Source organism: Mesoplodon mirus, assembly GCF_964341445.2.
Source record: "Mesoplodon mirus genome assembly, chromosome: 6".
Lineage (NCBI taxonomy): Eukaryota > Metazoa > Chordata > Mammalia > Artiodactyla > Ziphiidae > Mesoplodon > Mesoplodon mirus.
This window is the reverse complement of record NC_138982.1, coordinates 111,242,084-111,261,007: the sequence shown is the minus strand read 5'-3', so window position 1 is coordinate 111,261,007 and position 18,924 is coordinate 111,242,084.

Genomic DNA, 18,924 nt, shown 5'->3' with positions numbered 1-18,924 from the left:
TGTCTGCTTCAAATTCTAATTCAAAGACATTTTCTTTCATAAAATATAAACATTTATAATATTTTAATTTATCTTAAAAAAGTTAGTTCTAGATACTCATGAAAAATTGGTAATAAACTAAATGATTAACGATATATTTAAATACATGGTAAAATGCTCATTGCATGTTATTAAGTTTAAAAGTCCAGAAATAAACCTGCACTCAACTTATCATTTATTTTTCTCAAGGTCTTTCACTCTTCCCTGTCTAATTCTCTATATAAAAATAAGACACAAAACCACTAAAAAAATCTACATATTAATATATTGGCAGAGTGTACACATACAAATGATATGTTTTCATAATTTTATAGTAAGAAACAAAGAAATTTTATTACATTGTCAATTCCCTTTCCTGGGAAATCGAGTGTTGTGTCAGTTACTTGATGAGAAACACAGGTACACATTATGTAAAATATTTGAAACTAACAAGCAGGAATCATTGATGCATCATAAATCATGCATAAATGATGTCTTATTAAAACAATGTATTATAATCAAAGTTTGTATTCAAACTTTCTTTCAAAATATTGTTTTGTATTTATTTCCAATATCAAAAGATAAGCATTATTTTAGATTTACTAATGCCCCATATAAAATAATTTAAATATATTTTATTATTAAGTTTTATTTCCCTCATCCCCCATCCACCTCCCCTCTAGAAACAACTATTAAATTCTCTATATCTATGACTCTGTTTCTGGTTTGTTCAGTTTATTGTTCTTTTTTTTTTTATTGAGGTATAATTGGTTGACAGTATTATATTAGTTTCAGATGTACAGCATAGTCATTCAATATTTTTATAGATTATAATCCATTTAAAGTTATTATAAAATACGGGCTATATTCCCTGTGCTGTACAATATATACTTATATCTTACTTATTTTATACATAGTAGTTTGTACCTCTTAATGACCTACCGCTCTCCCTGCTGGTAAAAAACCACTAGTTTTTTCTCTATATTTGTGAGTCTGTTTCTGACAAAGGATTAACCTCCAAAATACAAACAACTCATGAATCTCAATATCAAAAAAGAGCAACAACAACAACAAAGAACCCAATCAAAAAATGGGTGGAAGATATAAATAGACATTTCTCCAAAGAAGGCATACAGATGGCCAAAAACACATGAAAAGATGCTCAACAGCAGAAATTATTACAGAAATGCAAATCAAAACTTTGATGAGGTATCACCTCACACCAGTCAGAATGGACACCATCAAAAAATCTACAAACAATAAATGTTGGAGAGGGTGTGGAGAAAAGGGAACCCTCCTACACTGTTGGTGGGAATGTAAATTGATAGAGCTACTATGGAGAACAGTATAGAAGTACCATAAAAAAATAAAAATAGAGATACCATATGATGCAGCAATCCCACTCCTGAGCATGTATCTGGAGAAAACCATAATTTTTTGTTACATTCATTTGTTTGTTTTACTTTTTGGATTCCACATAAAAATGATAACATGCTGTTATCTTTCTCTGTCTGACTTATTTCACTAAGAATTATATCCTCCACATCCATCCATGTTGTTTTAAATGACAGAATTTCATTCTTTTTTTTAGCTTATTATTATTATTTTCACATCATTATTGGAGTATAATTGCTTTACAATGGTGTGTTAGTTTCTGCTGTATAACAAAGTGAATCAGTTATACATATACGTATGTCCCCATATCTCTTCCCTCTTGCATCTCCCTCCCTCCCACCCTCCCTATCCCACCCCTCTAGGTGGTCACAAAGCACCGAGCTGATCTCCCTGTGCTATGTGGCTGCTTCCCACTAGCTATCTATTTTAAGTTTGCTGGTGTATATATGTCCATGCCTCTCTCTCGCTTTGTCACAGCTTACCCTTCCCCTCTCCATATCCTCAAGTCCATTCTCTAGTAGGTCTGTGTCTTTATTCCTGTCTTACCCCTAGGTTCTTCATGGTATTTTCTTTTTTCTTAAATTCCATATATATGTGTTAGCATACGGTATTTGTCTTTCTCTTTCTGACTTCATTCTGTATGACAGACCCTAGGTTTATCCACCTCATTACAAATAGCTCAATTTTGTTTCCTTTTATGGCTGAGTCATATTCCATTGTATATATGTGCCACATCTTCTTTATCCATTCATCCTATGATGGACACATAGGTTGTCTCCATCTCCTGGCTATTGTAAATAGAGCTGCAATGAACATGCTGGTACATGACTCTTTTTGAATTATGGTTTTCTCAGGGTATATGCCCAGTAGTGGGATTGCTGGATCATATGGTAGTTCTATTTTTAGTTTTTTAAGGAACCTCCATACTGTTCTCCATAGTGGCTGTACCAATTCACATTCCCACCAGCAGTGCAAGAGTGTTCCCTTTTCTCCACACCCTCTCCAGCATTTATTCTTTCTAGATTTTTTGCTGATGGCCATTCTGACTGGTGTGAGATGATATCTCATTGTAGTTTTGATTTGCATTTTTCTAATGATTCATGATGTTGAGCATTCTTTCATGTGTTTGTTGGCAGTCTGTATATCTTCTTTGGAGAAATGTCTATTTAGGTCTTCTGCCCATTTTTGGATTGGATTTTTTTTTAAATTTTTTTGAGCTGCATGAGCTGCTTATAAATTTTGGAGATTAATCCTTTGTCAGTTGCTTCATTTGCAAATATTGTCTCCCATTCTGAGGGTTTTCTTTTGGTCTTGTTTATGGTTTCCTTTTCTGTGCAAAAGCTTTGAAGTTTCATTAGGTCCCATTTATTTATTTTTGTTTTTATTTCCATTTCTCTAGGAGGTGGCTCAAAAAGGATCTTGCTGTGATTTATGTCATAGAATGTTCTGCCAATGTTTTCCTCTAAGAGTTTGATAGTTTCTGGCTTAACATTTAGGTCTTTAATCCATTTTGAGCTAATTTTTGTGTATGGTGTTAAGGAGTGATCTAATCTCATACGTTTACATGTACCTGTCCAGTTTTCCCAGCACCACTTATTGAAGAGACTGTCCTTTCTCCACTGTACATTCCTGCCTCCTTTATCAAAGATAAGATGACCATATGTGCATGGGTTTATCTCTGGGCTTTCTATCCTGTTCCACTGATCTATCTTTCTGTTTTTGTGCCAGTACTATACTGTCTTGATTACTGTAGCTTTGTAATATAGTCTGAAGTCAGGGAGCCTGATTGCTCCAGCTCCGTTTTTCGTTCTCAAGATTGCTTTGGCTATTCAGGTTCTTTTGTGTGTCCATAGAAATTGTGAAATTTTTTGTTCTAGTTCTATGAAAAATGCCAGTGGTAGTTTGATAGGGATTGCATTGAATCTGTAGATTGCTTCGAGTAGTAGAGCCATTTTCAGAACATTGATTCTTCCAATCCAAGAACATGGTATATCTCTCCATCTATTTGTATCTTTAATTTCTTTCATCAGTGTCTTATAATTTTCTGAATAAAGGTCTTTTGTCTCCTTAGGTAGGTTTATTACTAGATGGTTTATTCTTTTTGTTGCAGTGGTAAATGGGAGTGTTTTCTTGATTTCAGTTTCAGATTTTTCACCATTAGTATATAGGAATGCCAGAGATTTCTGTGCATTAATTTTGTATCTTGCTAATTTACCAAATTCATTGATTATCTCTAGCTATTTTCTGGTAGCATCTTTAGGATTCTCTATGTATAGTATCATGTTATCTGCAAACAGTGACAGCTTTACTTCTTCTTTTCCAATTTGCATTCCTTTTATTTCCTTTTCTTCTCTGATTGCTGTGGCTAAAACTTCCAAAACTATGTTGAATAAGAGTGGTGAGATAGGGCAACCTTGTCTTGTTCCTGATCTTAGTGGAAATGCTTTCAGTTTTTCACCACTGAGGACTATGTTGGCTGTGGGTTTGTCATATATGGCCTTTATTATGTTGAGGAAATTTCCCTCTATGCCTACTTTCTGCAGGGTTTTTATCATAAATGGATGTTGAATTTTTTCGAAAGCTTTTTTTGCCTATATTGAGATGATCATATGGTTTTTCTCCTTCAGTTTGTTAATATGGTGTATCACATTGATTTATTTGTGTATATTGAAGAATCCTTGCATTCCTGGAATAAAACCCACTTATTCATGTTGTATGGTTCTTTTAATGTGCTGTTGGATTCTGTTTGCTAGTATTTTGTTGAGGATTTTTGCATCTATGTTCATCAATGATATTGACCTGTAGTTTTCTTTCTTTGTGACATCCTTGCCTGGTTTTGGTATCAAGGTGATGGTGGCCTCGTAGAATGAGTTTAGGAGTGTTCCTCCCTCTGCTATATTTTGGAAGTGTTTGAGAAGGTTAGGTGTTAGCTCTTCTCTAAATGTTTGATAGAATTCTCCTGTGAAGCCATCTGGTCCTGGGCTTTTGTTTTTTGGAAGATTTTTAATCACAGTTTCAATTTCAGTACTTGTGATTGGTCTGTTCATATTTTCTATTTCTTCCTGATTCAGTCTTGGCAGGTTGTGCATTTCTAAGAATTTGTCCATTTCTTCCAGGTTGTCCCAGAATTTCATTCTTTTTTTAAAGATGAACTGCTCTTCCATTGTGTGTGTGTGTGTGTGTGTGTCTGTGTGTGTATGTATATGTATATACCACATCTCCTATATCCATTCATCTGTTGATAAACACTTAGTTGCTTTCCTACCTTGGCAGTTGTAAATAATGCTTCTATGAATACTGGGGTACATGTATTTGTTCAAATTAATATTTTTGTATTCTTTAGATCTATACCCAGGAATTGAACTGTTGGGTTATATTTCAATTTTTAGTTTTTTAAGGAACCTCCATACTGTTTTTCTTAAGTGCACCAATTTACATTCACACCAGCAATGTACCAGGATTCCCTTTTTTCCACATCCTTGCCAATATTTTTTATTTGTAGTGTTTTTGATGATAGCCATTCTGACAGATGTGAGATGATATTTCATTGTGGTTTCAATATGCGTTTCCCTAATAATTAGTGGTGTTGAGCATTTATCATGTGCTTTTTGGCCATCTGTGTATCTTCTTAAGAAAAATGTCTCTTTATGTTTTCTGCCCAGTTTTTAACTGTTTGTTTTTTTGTTATTGAGTTGCATGAACTGTATATATGTTTTGAATATTAATCTCTTATTGGTCATGTCATTTGCAAAAATTTCTACCATTCAGTATGTTATCTTTTCATTTGTTGATCAGTTTCTTTGCTCTGTCATTTAAGTTTAATTACATACAACATTTGTTCATTTTTTTCTTTTGTTTCCTTTGCCTTAGGAGACAGATAGAAAAAAATATTCCTACCATTTCTGTCAAAGAGTGTTCTGCTTATGTTTTCTTCTAGGAGCTTTATGATTTTTTAGTCTTATAATTAGGTCTTCAGTCCATTTTGAGTTTATTTTTGTATATGGTGTTAGAAAATGTTCTAATTTCATTGTTTTATATGTAGCTCTCCTGTTTCCCCACCACCATTTATTGAAGAGATTGCCTTTTCCCCATTGTATATTCTTGTCCCCTTCGTTATATTTAATTTGCCAGAAGTGTATGGGTTTATTTCTGGGATCCCTATTCTATTCTATTAATATGTGTCTGTTTTCTTGTCAGTACCATACAGCTTTGATTACTTTAGCTTTGTAGTATAGTGTAAAGTCAGGATGTGTGAAATCTCCAGCTCTGTGTTTCTTTCTCAAGATTGCTTTGGTTATTCGTGGTATTTTGTGTTTCCAAACAAATTTTAGAACTATTTTTTTCTAATTTTGAGAAAAATGCATTCAGTATTTTGAGAGGAATTGCATTGAATCCTTAGATAGCCTTGAGTAGTATGGTCATTTTAACAATATTAATTCTTCCAATCCAGGAACATGTTATATCTTTCTATTTGTTTGTGTCATCTTCAGTTTCTTTCAGCATTGTCTTATATTTTTCCAAGTATACATCTTTTACTTCATTAGTTAGTTTTATTCCCAGGTATTCTTTTTGATGAAATCATAAATGTGATTGTTTTCTTTATTCCTTTTTCTCATAGTTTGTTATTAGCTTATAGAAATGAAACACACTTCTGTATATTAATTTTGTATCCTACAGCTTTACCAAATTCATTGATGAGCTTTAGTAGTTTTTTTGTGGCATCTTTAGGATTTTCTAAGTATAATATCATGTCATCTGCCAATAGTGACAGTTTTACTTCTTCCTTTCCAATTTGGATTCCTTTTCTTTTTGTTGTCTGATTGCTGTGTGTAGGACTACCAATATTGTGTCAGTGAAAGTAATGAGAGTGTCTTCTTCCTGATCTTACAGTAAATGCTTTCAGATTTTCACTACTGAGTATGTTGTTAGTTTTGGGCTTGTCATATATGGCTTTTATTATGTTGAGGTATGTTCCTCTATGCCTACCTTCTGAAGAGTTTTTAATGATAAATGGATGTTGAATTTTGTCAAAAGTTTTTTTCATCTATTGAGTTGATCATATGTTTTTTCTCATTTTGTTAATGTAGGGTATCACATTGATTGATTTTCAAATATTGAACAATCCTTACATCTCTAGGATAAATTCCACTTCTTCATGGTGTATGATCCTTTATATGTATTGTTGAATTCAGTTTGCTCATATGTTGTTGAGGAATTTTGCCTCTATGTTCATCAGTGATAATGGCCTGTACTTTTCTCTCTCTCTTTTTTTTTTTTTTTGGTAGTATCTTTGGTTTAGGTATTAGGGTGATGTTGGCCTTGTAGAATGTGTTCTGAAGTGTTCCTTCCTCTGCAATTTTTTGGAATCATTAGAGAAGTATAGGTGTTACCTATTTTCTAAATGTTTGATAGAATTCACCTGCGAAGCCATCTATTCCAAAATTTTTGTTTTTGGGGAACTTTTAAAGTTATTATTTAAATTTTATTACTGGTAATTGGTCTATTTATATTTTCTATTTCTTCCTGGTTAAGTCCTAGAAGATTGTACTTTTCTATATTGTTATGAATTTGTCCATTTCTCCTAGGTTGTCCATATTATTGATATATAACTGTTCATAGCAGTCTCTTATGATACTTTGTATTTCTGTAGTGTCAATTGTAACTTCTCCTTCTTCATTACTGATATTATTGATTTAGGCTCTCTCTCTTTTTCCTTCTGGAGTCTTCTTGATTCTAAAAGATTATCAGTTTTGCTTATATTTTCAAAGAAACTACTCAGTTTCATTAATGTTTTATATTGTTTTTTAATCTCATTTATTTCTGCTCTGATATTTATGATTTCTTTCCTTCTACAAACTTTGTGTTTTGCTTGTTTTTTCTAATTCCTTTAGGTGTTAGCTTAGGTTTTTTGAGATTTATACAGCTATAAACTCTCTTAGAACTGCTTTTGCTGTTTACCCATAGATTTTTGATCATTGTGTTTCGTTTTCATTCATCTCCAGGTATTTTTAATTTTTTTCTTTGATTTCTTAAGTGATCCATTAGTTGTTTAGTAGCCACCTGTTTAGCCTCCACATGTTTGTATTTTTTGCAGCTTTTTTTTTCCTGTAGTTGATTTCCAATCTCATAGCATTATGGTTGGAAAAAATAGTTGATATGATTTCACTTTTTAAAAATTTCCTGAGACTTGTTTTGTGGCCTAGCATTTGATCTATCCTAGAGAATGGTCCATGTGCACGTGAACAGAATATTTATTCTGCTGCTTTTGGATGGAATCTTCTATATATTTGTATTAAGTCTATTTGTTCTGATGTGTTACTTTAACCAGTAATTCCTTATTGATTTACTATCTGGATGTTCTGTTTATTAATGTAAGTGATGTGTTAAAGTCCACTATTATTGTTGTGTTACTCAGTTTCTCCCTTTATGTCCTTTAATATTAGCTTTATGTTCTTAGGGTTTCCTATTTTTGTACATGTATATTTACAGTTGTTACATCTTCTTTGGTTGATCACTTGAACATTATGTAACATCATTTGTCTCTTGTTACAGTCTTTGTTTTAAAGTCTACTTTCTGGTATGAGTATTGGTGTTGCTACCCCAGCTTTCTTCGATTTCCTTTTGCATGGAATACGTTTTCCATCCCTCACTTTCAGTATGTGTGTCTTTAGATCTGATGTGAATCTCTTGTAAGCCACATAGATATGGGTCTTATTTTTTTATCTATTCAGCCACTCAGTCTTTTGACTGATCATTTAGTCCATTTACATTTAAAGTAATTATTGATAGGTATGTACTTACTGTCATTTTGTTAAATTGTTTTTGTAATTCTTTTTTGTTCCTTTCTTCTTTTGTTCTCCTTTCATGTGATTTGATGACACTCTTCAGTGTTATGTTTGGATTCCTTTCTCTTTTTGTTTGTATGTACCTAGAATAGATTTTCCTTTGTGGTTACCATGAGGTTTGTATGTAGAAATATATATCTATGAGTATATATATGTATGTGTGTGTATATTCATATATATATATACACACACACGCACATGATTATTTTAAGTTGTTGATTTCTTTATTTCAAGTACATTTTAATAAACCTGATTTTTACTCCCCTCCCCCATGATAACTGTTTTTGATATCATATTTTACATCCTTTTGTTTTATGTGTCCCTTAACTACTTATTTCTGATATAGATAATTTTACTACTTTTTTCTATTAATCTTTCTTCAAGCTTTGTACATGGTTATCTACTACCTTTACTGTATGTTTGCCTTTACCAATTAGTGTGCTTTTTTTTCACAATTTTTATGTTTCTTGTTGTGGACTTTTCTTTTTTGCTTAGAGAATTCCCTTTAACATTTCTTGTAAAGCGAGTGTAGTGGTGCAAAACTTATTTACCATTTGCTTGTCTTAAATCTTTTGATCTTTCCACAAAATCTGAATGAAAACTTTGCTAAGAAGACTATTCTTTGCTGTAGGGTTTTCCCTTTCATTGCTTTAAGTTTATTGTGCTACTCCCTTCTCACCTCTAGAATTTCTACTGAAAAGTCAGCTGATGGCCTTCTGGGAGTTCTCTTGTATGTAACTTGTTTTTCTCTTGCTGATTTTAATATTCTTTTTTTAATCTTTAATTTGTTCCATTTTAATTACAGTGTTCTTTGTATGGTCCTCTTTGGGTTGATCCTGTTTGGGACTCTCTGCACTTTCTGTAACTATATATCTGTTTCCTTTCCCACGTTAGGGAAGTTTTCAGCTATTATGTTTTCAAATATATATTTCTGCCACTTTATCTGTTTCTCTTCTCCATTTGGGAGCTCCATAATGCAAATATAGTATGCTTGATGTTGTCATAGAGATCTCTTGAACTGTCTTAATTTCTTTTTTTTTTTTCTTTTATCTGTTCAGCTGCAGTGATTTCCATAACTCCTTTTCTCCAGCTCATTGAACTGTTCCTCTGTATCTTTTAACTACGGTTGTTTCCTACTAGTATATTTTCATTTCAGTTATTTTATTCTTCAATTCTATTTGTTTTTTCTTCATATTTTCCAACTCTTTGTTAAAAATATTATCTTCTCACCGTCTTCATCCTTTCTTCTCCTGAGTTCTTCAGTCATCTTTGTGATCGTTACCTTGAATTCTTTATTGGGTAGATTGCCTATTTCCACTACATTAGTTCTTCTGGGATTTTATCTTCTTCCTTCATTTGGGGTATATCCCTCTGTTGCCTCATTTTACCTAATTTGCTATTTTTATTTCTATGTATCAGGTAGGTTGATTATGTTTCCCAGTCTTGGAGAACTGACCTTTTGTAAGAGAGGTCCTATGTGTCCAAGTGCATGATCCCCTCTAGTCCCCAAAGCTAGGGGTGTACAATATATGGACTGCATGTGCCATTTTATTGTGGCTGGCTGATTACTATAGGCAGTCTGGCAGGCCTGACTGGACCCTGGTTTGTTTGGTTGCCAGGCCCTGAATTTTGTGGAGGTTGCTGGCTGCTGGTTGGTGGGGCCAGGTCATAATACAAATAGCTATGGAACCTCAGTGGGTCCCAGGGCCAGTGCCAGCTCAATGGTGGGCAGAGCCTCATCCTTGGGTCTCTGGCTACAGGGCCTTGGGGATCCTGAATCTCTTCTTAGTCTTTTGGTGTGTGGGGCTGGATCCCACAGCCACTGGCTTTGGGGTCCAAGGTGTCCCTGAGCTGTCATGGCTTGCTGGTCGGCAGGGCCTGAGCCCAGGTAGTCCCAGGGCTGATGCCAGATTGCTGGTGTGTTGGCTGGGGTCTCACAAGGCAGGCTTTGTGACTGCAGTGTCCTGGTTATGGAGTCCACCTGCTGAATGGTGGAGCCAAGGTCCAGGGTGTCCTGGGGCTAGTGCCAGCTCACCAGTGGGCAGAGCCATGTCCCAGGGTCTCTGGTTGCACTGCCCTGGGTAATCTGTAGTTGTTGTGTCTGCTCACTGGTAGAAGAGCTGAGGTCTCTGTTTTCTTGGGACTTGTGCCTGTCCACTGCTGAGAAGAGCTGGGCCTCAGGGTCTCTTGCTACAGGGCCTTGGGGGTCCTAAAACTAGTGTCTGCTTATTGGTGTGTGGTGCTTGGTTCTGGGACCACATGTGGACAGTGCCATGTCTTAGGGCAGCTGTGGGCTCAGGGGAAGCATGCCTGCTGGTGGGTTGAGATGTGTTACCACCCAGATTGTTGCTTGACCTGAAGTGTCCAAGTACTAGTGCAGACAAGCTGGAGGGTGAGGATGTGTTCACTTGCTAATAAGCTAGAGGGAAGATTCCAAAAAGGTGGTTTCTATCATCAGTGTTCTTGTGGTAGAATGAGTTCCCCAAAATGGATGCCACAAGTCTATGTGTCCTTGGGGTGAGCTACAGTTGTTTCCTGCCCCTCCAGTGAGTCTCCAAGATCAGCATGTGGGTCTGACTAGGGCACCTTTTAAATTACTGCTTGTGCTCTGGGTCCCAGAGCATATTAATTTTGTGTGTGCCCTTTAAGAAAGGAATCTCTATCTCCCTCAGACCCTGTGGCTCCAGAAAGTTAGCCTTGCTGGCCTTTAAATCCAAATGTCCTGGGGGCTCGACTTCCCAGTGAAGGACTTCCAGGCTAAGTAGCCTGATGTGGGACTCAGGCACGTTGTTTCTTGGGGAGAATATTTTGTTCTTTAGATCCCACATATAAGTGAAATCATTTTTTCTATTTGCCTTTTTATGAGTAATTTCATTTTGCATAATACATAACATAGATTCATCCATGTTATCACAAATGGCAAAATTTCACTCTTTTCTATGGCTGATTAATATTCCATTGTGTGTATGTGTGTGATATATGTATGCCACATCTTCTTTATTCATTCTTCTATCGATTGGCAGTTAGGTTGCTTCCATATCTTGGCTATTGTGAATAATTCTGTAATGAACATATGGGTGTGTATACCTTTGGAAGTTAGCATTTTGGGTTTTTTTTTTTTTTTTTTTGAAGAATACCCAGAAGTATAATTGCTCAATTATATGGTAGTGTTCTTTTTAATTTTTGAGGAAACTGCATAGAGGCTGCACCAATGTACATTCTCACCAACAGTGATTAAGGATTCCCTATTCTCCACATCCTTGCCAACACTTGTTATTTCTTGTCTTTTTGATAATAACCATTCTGAGAGGTGTGAGGTGGTATCTCATTGAGGTTTTGATTATATTTCCCTAATGATTAGTGATGTTGAGAATCTTTTCTTGTATTTGTTGGCTATCTGTATCTCTTCTTTGGAAAGATGTCTATTCAGGTCCTCTGCTCATTTTATAATCAAGTTGTTACTTTTTTTTTGATATTGAGTTGCATGAATTCTTGTATAATTTATATATTATCTCCTTATCAGATATATTGTTTGTAAAAAATTTTCCCATCTACTAGGCAACCATTTTGTTTTGTTGGTAGTTTTCTTTGATGTGCAAACACTTTTTAGTTTGATATCCTCTTTATTTATGTTTTCTTTTGCATCTGTTTTTCTTGTTTTCCTGTGGAAACATGTCCAAAAAATATTGCTAAGACCTATATCAAAGCGCTTACTGCCTGTGTCTTCTTCTAGGAGTTGTATGGTTTCACATCATACATTTAATCCATTTTGAGTTTATTTCTGTGTCTGGTATGAGAAATTAGTCCAGTTTGATTCTTTGCATGTAGCTATCCAGTTTTCCCAGCACCATTTATTGAAGAAGTTGTCTTTTACCCACTGAATATTCTTGCCTCCTTTGTTATAGATTAATTGACCATATAAATGTTTGTTCATTTCTGGGATCTCTCTTCTGTTTCATTGATCTATGTATCTGCTTTTCGGCCAGTACCATGCTTTGTAGTATAGTTTGAATTAGGGGGCACATTACCTCTATCTTTGTTCTTCTTTCTCAAGATTGTTTATATTTTATTTATTTTAAAGTAATTTTAAGAGATTTAAAAATCTTATACTCAGAAAATTATTTTTCAGTTATGACTCCAATGACTGTTTATTTAGAATCATTAATTGTTTCACTAAATAATATTAATTAAGAATTTTAACTTAAATCCATTTGGAACACTCAGTGCAATATATTTTTCATATTTTATTGTTTGGATACTGCTATCACTTTTTAAAATGGCTTTCTTTATATCAACTTTCCCACAATAAAAATGGTTGCTTCCCTTTCTGTTTTTGATTTTAAGCTTTAGTTTATCTTTAAAAATGCAAACAACAAGCTGCTCGGTTTCATCCCTGCTTGAGCTAGTACGACTAAGCAAAAGCAATCAAATACAAAGGTTGAAATAAAAGAAACTGATCCAGTATGGAGTCAGATTTGTTCTTTCCAATTACACATTAAGTTTCTGCGATGGATCAGGCATTGTAATAGGCACTGGAGAAACAAGGATATTCCCTGTCCTCAAGGATCTTCCCTTCTGTTTTGTGAGGAAATGTTCTGGAGGCTGGGAAGTCTAAGATGAAAAGTGCCAGCTGATTCACTTCCTGATGTTGTCTTGTGCTACTAATGACATATGTTCAGGAGACCCTGAGGCTCAGGACAGTTGTCTCAGCTCTTGAGCACCGCTATTGAGAATCATTTGGTTCACCAACACTGGCACTGATGCTACAAATTGCCAGCATTGTTTTTTTCCATGTTGTGTGGCTGACAGGGTCTTGGTGCTCCAGTCAGGGATCAGGCCTGAGCTTCTGAGATGGGAGAGCCGAGTTCAGGGCATTGGACCACCAGAGAACTCCTGGACCAATGTAATATCAATCAGTGTGAGCTCTCCCAGAGATCACCGTCTCAAAGCAAAGACCCAGGTCCACACAACGACCAGCAAGCTCCAGTGCTGGATACCCCATGCCAAACAACTAGCAATACAGGAACACAATGCCACCCATTAGGAGAGAGGCTGCCTAAAATCATACTAAGTTCACAGACACTCCAAAACAGACCACCAGATGCGGTCCTGCCTACCAGAAAGAAAAGATCCAAACACACACCAGAACACAGGAAACAGTCCCTTGCACCAAGAAGCCTACACAACCAGCTGAACCAACTTCACCAACTGGAGGCAGACGCCAAAAACAAAGGTAACTATGAATCTGCAACCTGCAAAAAGGAGGCCCCAAACACAGTAAGTTAAGGAAAATGAGAAGACACAAAAACACACAGCAGATGAAGGAGCAAGGTAAAAACGCACCAGAACAAACAAATGAAGTTGAAATAGGCAGTCTACCTGAAAAAGAATTCAGAGTAATGAGTGTAATGATGATCCAAAATCTTGGAAATATAATGGAGAAAATACAAGAAACATTTAATAAGGACCGAGAAGAAGTAAAGAGCAAAAAAACAGTGATGAACAAAACAATAAATGAAATTAAAACTTCTCTAGAAGGACTCAATAGCAGAATAACTTAGGCAGAAGAATGGATAAGTGATGGGGAAGATAAAATAGTGGAAATAACTACTGCAGAGCAGAATAAAGAAAAAAGAATGAAAAGAATTGAGGACAGTCTCAGAGACCTCTGGGACAACATTAAACACACCAACATTCGAATTATAGGGCTCCCAGAAGAAGAAGAGAAACAGAAAGGGACTGAGAAAATATTTGAAGAGATTAGAGTTGAAAATTTCCCTAACTTGGGATAGGAAATGGTCAATCAAGTCCAGGAAGCACAGAGAGTCACATACATGATAAATCCTACGAGAAACACACCAAGACATATAATATTCAAACTATCGAAAATTAAATACAAAGAAAAAAACACTGAAAGCAGCAAGGGAAAAACAACAAATAACATGCAAAAGAATCCCCATAAGGCTAACGTCTGATCTTTCAGCAGAAACTCTGCAAGCCAGGAGAGAGTGGCAGGACATATTTAAAGTGATGAAAGGGAAAAATCTAAAACCAAGATTACTCTACCCAGCAAGGATCTCATTCAGATTCCACAGAGAAATTAAAATTTTACAGACAAGTAAAACTTAAGAGAATTCAGCACCACCAAACCAGCTTTACAAAAATGTTAAAGGAACTTCTCTAGGCAGGAAACACAAGAGGAGGAAAAGACCTACAAAAACAAACTGAAATCAATTAAGAAAAAAGTATTAGGAACATACCTATCAATGATAACCTTAAACATAAATGGATTAAATGCTCCAACCAAAAGATATACACTGGTTGAATAGATAAAAAAACAAGACCCATACATATGCTGTCTACAAGAGACGCAATTCAGATCTAGGGACACATACAGATTGAAAGGGAGGGAATGGAAAAAGATATTCCACACAAATGGAAATCAAAAGAAAGATGGAGGAGCAATTCTCATATGAGACAGAATAGGCTTTAAAATAAAGACTATTACAAGAGAAAAAGAGGACATTACATAATGATCAAGGGATCAATCCAAGTAGAAGATATAACAATTGTAAATATTTATGCACCCACATAGGAGCACCTCAGTACATAAGTCAAATGTTAACATCCATAAAACGGGAAATTGACAGTAACAGAAAAATAGTAAGGGACTATAACACCCTACTTTCAGCAATGGACAGATCAACCAAAATGAAAATAAACAGGGAAACACAAGCTTTAAATGACACATTAAACAATATGGACTTAATTGATATTTATAGGATATACCATCAAAAAAACAAAAGAATACACTTTCTCCTCAAGTGCTCATGGAACATTCTCCAGGATAGATCATATCTTGGGTCACAAATCAAGCCTTGGTAAATTTAAGAAAATTGAAATTGTATCAAGTATCTTTTCTGACCACAGTGCTATGAGACTAGACATCAATTACAGGAAAAGATCTGTAAAATATACAAACACATGGAAGCTAAACAATACACTACTCAATAATGAAGTGATCACTGAAGAAATCAAAGAGGAAATAAAAAAATACCTAGAAACAAATGACAATGGAGACACGACGACCCAAAACCTACGGGACGCAGCAAAAGCAGTTCTAAGGGGGAAGTTTATAGCAATACAATCCCACCTTAAGAAACAGGAAACATCTCGAGCAAACAACCTGACCCTGAACCTAAAGCAATTAGAGAAAGAAGAACAAAAAAACCCCAAAGTTAGCAGAAGGAAAGAAATCATAAAGATCAGATCAGAAATAAATGAAAAAGAAATGAAGGAAATGATAGCAAAGATCAATAAAACTAAAAGCTGGTTCTTTGAGAAGATACCCAAAATTGATAAACCATTAGCCAGACTCATCAAGAAAAAAAGGGAGAAGACTCAAATCAATAGAATTAGAAATGAAAAAGGAGAAGTAACAACTGACACTGCAGAAATACAAAAGATCATGAGAGATTACTACAAGCAACTCTATGCCAATAAAATGGACAACCTGGAAGAAATGGACAAATTCTTAGAAATTCACAACCTGCCAACACTGAATCAGGAAGAAATAGAAAATATGAATAGACCAATCACAAGCACTGAAATTGAAACTGTGATTAAAAATCTTCCAACAAACAAAAGCCCAGGACCAGATGGCTTCACAGGCGAATTCTATCAAACATTTAGAGAAGAGCTAACACCCATCCTTCTCAAACTCTTCCAAACAATTTCAGAGGAAGGAACACTCCCAAACTCATTCTATGAGGCCACCATCACCTTGATACCAAAACCAGGCAAGGATGTCACAAAGAAAGAAAACTACAGGCCAATCTCACTGATGAACATAGATGCAAAAATCCTCAACAAAATACTAGCAAACAGAATCCAACAGCATATTAAAAGGATCATACACTATGATCAAGTGGGGTTTATTCCAGGAATGCAAGGATTCTTCAATATACACAAATCAATCAATGTGATACACCATATTAACAAGTTGAAGGAGAAAAACCATATGATCATCTCAATAGATGCAGAGAAAGCTTTCGACAAAGTTCAACACCAATTTATGATAAAAACCCTGCAGAAAGTAGGCATAGAGGGAACTTTCCTCAACATAATAAAGGCCATATATGACAAACCCACAGCCAACATAGTCCTCAATGGTGAAAAATTGAAACCATTTCCACTAAGATCAGGAACAAGACAAGGTTGCCCACTCTCACCCATCTTATTCAACATAGTTTTGGAAGTTTTAGCCACAGCAATCAGAGAAGAAAAGGAAATAAAAGGAATCCAAATTGGAAAAGAAGAAGTAAAGCTGTCACTGTTTGCAGATGACATGATGCTATACATAGAGAATCCTAAAGATGCTACCAGAAAACTACTAGAGCTAATCAATGAATTTGGTAAACTAGCAGGATACAAAGTTAATGCACAGAAATCTCTGGCATTCCTGTACACTAATGATGAAAAATCTGAAAATGAAATCAAGAAAATACTCCCATTTACCATTGCAACAAAAAGAATAAAATATCTAGGAATAAACCTACCTAAGGAGACAAAAGACCTGTATGCAGAAAATTATAAGACACTGATGAAAGAAATTAAAGATGATACAAATAGATGGAGAGATATACCATGCTCCTGGATTGGAAGAATCAATATTGTGAAAATGAATCTACTACCCAAAGCAATCTACAGATTCAATGCAATCCCTATCAAACTACCACTGGCATTTTTCACAGAACTACAACAAAAAATTTCAAAATTTGTTTGGAGAAACAAAAGACCCCGAATAGCCAAAGCAATCTTGAGAACGAAAAACGAAGCTGGAGGAATCAGGCTCCCTGACTTCAGACTATACTACAAAGCTACAGTAATTAAGACAGTGTGGTACTGGCACAAAAAGAGAAAGATAGATCAATGGAACAGGATAGAAAGCCCAGAGATAAACCCATGCAGATATGGTCAACTTATCTTTGATAAAGGAGGCAGGAATGTACAGTGGAGAAAGGACAGTCTCTTCAATAAGTGGTGTTGGGAAAACTGAGCAGGGACATGTAAAAGTATGAGATTAGATCATTCTTTAACACCATACACAAAAATAAGCTCAAAATGGATTAAAGACCTAAATGTAAGGCCGGAAACTATCAAACTCTTAGAGGAAAACATAGGCAGAACACTCTATGACATAAATCACAGCAAGATCCTTTTGGACCCACCTCCTAGAGAAATGGAAATAAAAACAAAGATAAACAAATGGGACCTAATGAAACTTCAAACTTTTGCACAGCAAAGGAAACCATAAAGAAGACCAAAAGACAACCCTCAGAATGGGAGAAAATATTTGCAAATGAAGCAACTGACAAAGGATTAATCTCCAAAATTTATAAACAGCTCATGCAGCTCAATAGCAAAAAAACAAACAACCCAATCCAAAAATGGGCAGAAGACTTAAATAGGCATTTCTCCAAAGAAGATATACAGACTGCCAACAAACACATGAAAGAATGCTCAACATCATTAATCATTAGAGAAATGCAAATCAAAACTACAATGAGATATCATCTCACACCAGTCAGAATGGGCATCATCAAGAAATCTAGAAACAATAAATGCTGGAGAGGGTGTGGAGAAAAGGGAACACTCTTGCTCTGCTGGTGGGAATGTGAATTGGTACAGCCACTATGGAGAACAGTATGGAGGTTCCTTAAAAAACTAAAAATAGAACTACCATATGACCCAGCAATCCCTCTACTGGGCATATACCCTGAGAAAACCATAATTCAAAAAGAGACATGTACCAAAATGTTCATTGCAGCTCTATCCACAATAGCCCGGAGCTGGAAACAACCTAAGTGTTCATCATCGGATGAATGGATAAAGAAGATGTGGCACATATATACAATGGAATATTACTCAGGCATAAAAAGAAATGAAACTGAGCTATTTGTAATGAGGTGGACAGACCTAGAGTCTGTCATACAGAGTGAAGTAAGTCAGAAAGAGAAAGACAAATATCGTATGCTAACATATATATATGGAATTAAAAAAAAATGTTATGAAGAACCTAGGGGTAAAACGAGAATAAAGACACAGACCTACTAGAGAATGGACTTGAGGATATGGGGAGGGGGAAGGGTAAGCTGTGACAAAGTGAAAGAGAGGCATGGACATATATACACTACCAAACATAAGGTAGATAGATAGTGGGAAGCAGCCGCATAGCACAGGGAGATCAGCTCGGTGCTTCGTGACCACCTGGAAGGGTGGGATGGGGAGGGTGGGAGGGAGGGAGATGCCTGAGGGAAGGGATGTGGGAACAGATGTATATGTACAACTGATTCACTTTGTTATAAAGCAGAAATTAATAAAAAAAAGTTAAAAAAAATCAAGACGGGAAATTTAAGAAAATTAACACCATATCATGTATCTTTTCCAGCTACAACGCTATGAGACTACATAGCAATTACAGAAAAAAAAAACTAAAATATACAAACACAGGGAAGCTAAACAATATGCTGCTAAATAACAAAGAGATCACTGAAGAAATCAAAGAGGAAATCTAAAAATCCTAGAAACAAATGACAATGAAAACACCATGACCCAAAACCTATGGGATGCAGCAAAAGTAGTTCTAAGAGGGAGTTTATAACAA